This window comes from Cydia splendana, chromosome 6 (assembly GCF_910591565.1).
Source record: "Cydia splendana chromosome 6, ilCydSple1.2, whole genome shotgun sequence".
NCBI lineage: Eukaryota > Metazoa > Arthropoda > Insecta > Lepidoptera > Tortricidae > Cydia > Cydia splendana.
The window spans coordinates 6,764,776-6,769,597 of NC_085965.1; positions in this window are offsets into that span (position 1 = coordinate 6,764,776).

Here is a 4,822-nt window from a genome sequence, read left to right on the forward strand (position 1 = left end):
TATTTGCGCTCACTGAAACATTTCTAACTAGCTCGATACAAGATGCTGAGCTCTTCCCGTCGGACTACACCGTGTTCCGTAAGGATAGAGCAGGCGACGCGGGATGGGGAGGAGTTCTGCTAGCAGTGAAAGATATTTACAAACCTCAGTTAGTAATGCAAATTGATGGCTTGACACCAGACATGGAGATATTATTTGTTATACTTCATATTAAAAATAATAAAATTCTTATATGTGTAGCATACCTACCGCCAAATTATAATAGAGATCAGTATCTTCGCGTACTAACGTGTATTGAGAATACAATTTGTACATTTTCTACCATAAAATCCATTATTATTGGCGATTTCAACCTCTCCTCATGCACAAAAACTGTAGTTGACCAATTTAACTGTTTCACCGAATTTTGCAAACTTAGGCAATTAAACAAAATTTGTAACGAATATGGAGGCATTTTGGATTTAGTTTTAACTAGTCTCAGTGACGTGTGCGTGGGTAGCGATGTCGAGCCGTTGATACCAATAGATCCATATCACCCACCTTTAGGAGTGACTGTCACCCTGCCAAGAGGACAGGCAAGACGGACCACATTATCTTCACCGTCACGTAGTGTTGAACATAGTGATGCTCCGACCGGATGGAATTTTTTTAAAACTGATTTCCCTGCCTTGTATACAGAACTAGAGTCTATTGACTGGTCTGATGTTCTTAATTCAAATAACATTGATTCTGCGGTAGACGTTTTTTACAAAAAACTCTACGGCGTTTTCAATGTTACTGTGCCCAAACGTTTACCCAAAACTAAAGTATATACATATCCATCGTGGTACACACCGGAAATCAAAAAATATGTCGAACTAAAATACTATCACTTAAAGAAATTTAAATCATTAGGCCTACAATTTAACCTCGAAATGTTTAAATACTACAGGTCTCTCGTAAAGGAGTTAATTAACAAATCTTATAAAAAATATCTTCATGATATTGAATGTAATATAAGTAAAAACCCTCAAGAATTTTGGAAATATGTAAAAAGTAAACAACAGAATAGAAACATAATATCTGAATACATATATAAAGGTAAAACAGTCGTTGATCAAGAAGCAGTCGATGCTTTTGCGTCCTTCTTCAGCTCCGTATTCCAGCCTGAAGCTCCGCAACTAGATCCCAAAAAAGCGGAACTGGAGGCTGGTAACAACAATGAATCTATGATTGCTATCCCAACTATCAGTATTTCAGAAATCAGAGCCGCTATTCGGAAACTCAAACCTAAGTCGTCAGCTGGGCCTGATGGTATACCCCCGTTTCTAGTCAAGGACTGTGTATGCTTGTTAGAACACTCGTTACTTCACATATACAACCTATCACTCAAGCTGGGCGTATATCCATCCCAATGGAAGGTCTCAAGAGTGACCCCAATTCCTAAGATAAGTAAGTCCTCCGATATCACAAACTTCAGGCCCATTGCTGTATTGTCCGTGTTTGGAAAAGTGTTTGAGACCATTCTAAACCACTGCTTACTTAATCAGATAAATCGTAAATTAGTAGATTGTCAACATGGATTCCGCGCTTCACGATCCACTACTACCAACCACATTTGCTTCTTTGATAGCGTTTTGCGCCAAATGGATACTGCACGACAAGTTGATGTTGTTTATTTCGACTTCAAGAAAGCTTTCGACTTAGTTGACAACGATACTCTCCTATGCAAACTGTCAGCCTTAGGTTTCACCCCTCAACTTCTTGTTTTCTTCTCTGACTACCTCAGGAATCGCACACAATATGTCCAATTAAACTCTTACCAATCTGAAAGGTATTACACTCGTTCCGGGGTTAGTCAAGGTAGCACTCTGGGGCCTACTCTTTTCTTAATCATGGTCAATGATCTGCCAAGTAATATATCAGGCGTGGAATCACTATTCTATGCGGATGATCTTAAAATAATTCAACCGGTCGTAAATCCATCCGACTGTACGGTACTGCAACAAACAATCAACATGGTTGACAGCTGGAGTAAAACAAACCGCTTGTACCTAAATGAATCTAAGTGCAAAGTAATAAGTTTTAGCCGGTCTGTAGATTATATCCTCCAGACATATACTCTTACTAACATTCCCCTTGACCGAGTAACAGAAATAAAGGATCTAGGGTTAACACTCGACACTAAGCTAAACATGCACTCACACATTATAAATATCTGCAAAAGTGCCTACAAAATTTTAGGGTTCATTATTAGAACGACTTCTGAATTTCGTGACCCTAAAATCGCAATAATTATTTATAATGCATATGTTCGCAGCAAGCTTGAGTACAATTCTATCGCATGGGACCCTCGGGAAGCAAAATATACCATAATGGTCGAGCGCGTCCAACGTAAATTTGCTAGACATCTTTACAAAAGGTATTACGGATACTACCCGTACTTATTTCCGTCATCCTTTGTATTGGGAATGGTAGGGTTAGAGTCTCTCGAGCTAAGGCGTAAGCAAACGCTTGCCTTACACTATTGTCTGCTTTTAAGAAATCGTATTGACAACCCATCCGTTCTGGAGCGTATGCGTATTTTTACCCCAGACAACTACATAGCTGCAGTAGGGCGTAGCGCACGTAGAGCCAGAAACCTTTTTGCATATCCAAATGTTCGCACCTATCACGGTTCAAACGCACCCACGTACCGAGCAATAGAATTACTAAATAACTTCATAGCTACAGTCCAAAACGCAGACATATTCGCAGACAAGTGGCCGTCCCTACAACGTAGTATCAGGATTTTTTTAAACTCTACCTATGTTATTTAATATCAGATTCTTTTTTTTATCTCTATGTAACTTAGTAATACATAATATGTATGTTCAATTATAAAGATAAGTGTGTAATACAATAAGTGTACCTACTAATTTTATAATACTGACTGATACTGACAACATATGTACCTAATTAACAGTATAAGTGCCTTGGCTGGAGCTGTAAACTTATACATAGTGTTTGAATAAAGAATAAAGAATAAAGAATAAAGAATAAAGAATAAAGAATAAAGAATAAAGAATAAAGAATAAAGAATAAAGAATAAAGAATAAAGAATAAAGAATAAAGAATAAAGAATAAAGAATAAAGAATAAAGAATAAAGAATAAAGAATAAAGAATAAAGAATAAAGAATAAAGAATAAAGAATAAAGAATAAAGAATAAAGAATAAAGAATAAAGAATAAAGAATAAAGAATAAAGAATAAAGAATAAAGAATAAAGAATAAAGAATAAAGAATAAAGAATAAAGAATAAAGAATAAAGAATAAAGAATAAAGAATAAAGAATAAAGAATAAAGAATAAAGAATAAAGAATAAAGAATAAAGAATAAAGAATAAAGAATAAAGAATAAAGAATAAAGAATAAAGAATAAAGAATAAAGAATAAAGAATAAAGAATAAAGAATAAAGAATAAAGAATAAAGAATAAAGAATAAAGAATAAAGAATAAAGAATAAAGAATAAAGAATAAAGAATAAAGAATAAAGAATAAAGAATAAAGAATAAAGAATAAAGAATAAAGAATAAAGAATAAAGAATAAAGAATAAAGAATAAAGAATAAAGAATAAAGAATAAAGAATAAAGAATAAAGAATAAAGAATAAAGAATAAAGAATAAAGAATAAAGAATAAAGAATAAAGAATAAAGAATAAAGAATAAAGAATAAAGAATAAAGAATAAAGAATAAAGAATAAAGAATAAAGAATAAAGAATAAAGAATAAAGAATAAAGAATAAAGAATAAAGAATAAAGAATAAAGAATAAAGAATAAAGAATAAAGAATAAAGAATAAAGAATAAAGAATAAAGAATAAAGAATAAAGAATAAAGAATAAAGAATAAAGAATAAAGAATAAAGAATAAAGAATAAAGAATAAAGAATAAAGAATAAAGACATTTTTAAAGTAGACTAATTTTGCTACAATACGAGACTAGAATGATCTCGGTACAGACATTATACAATATTTTTCCTGCAACAGCCTATTGTTTCATATTGCACGAGAGTAGCTCCACTCAGAACTAGACTAGGATTGCGGACGGAGCTCACTCTAACAATCCCAAGATAAGTTATTGTATATGAGTTCCGCTACTAGTGGTTAAGAAAAATAGCAATTTTAGTTGAAATGTGTAACAGAGCTTGCAACTACTCGTATGTTAAATATTTTTATTTTGTTCTAAGTTTATTTATTTTTAAAGATCGCTCACTTGGTAAATGTAAATAGCAGAAAACGCTTCACAACTCTGTTAAATGAAGATAGACAAGTATGTTTAAAATATGTTTAAGGATATTGTTTGTAGAATATTACCTATCACTAAAAGGTTAAAGGTTACTTTACATCTTAATAATTTTGACTTCTTTAAATGACTAAAATTACATTATATATACACGATAATCTGACTAGTTTGACGTTAAAACTTTACACACAACGAAAAAAATCCGATAAATTCAATGTTACATCTTACAGATTTTAAAACAGTAATCAAAACGTTGTTTCATTACCAACTTTTCACTTAACAAAGCTTGTCATTCTATAAATCATCAAAGTTTAAAAACTTAGTCCACTTAAGGACTCTTTAGGGGTAGTGTAGAGTGCGCATGTCGCTAGGGTAGCGAGCACGGATCACACTCGGCTCGCGGCGCGCACTCGGCCGGCACGCTCGCGGCACCTCGCGCTGACTTGGCCTACGATCGCGCTCCGTCATTTGTAAACAACGGATGAAAGTTTTTGAATTTAGAAACCAAAATTGACATCGAATTCTGTTTTAATTAATGGTATCTATCGATTAGATGGTAGG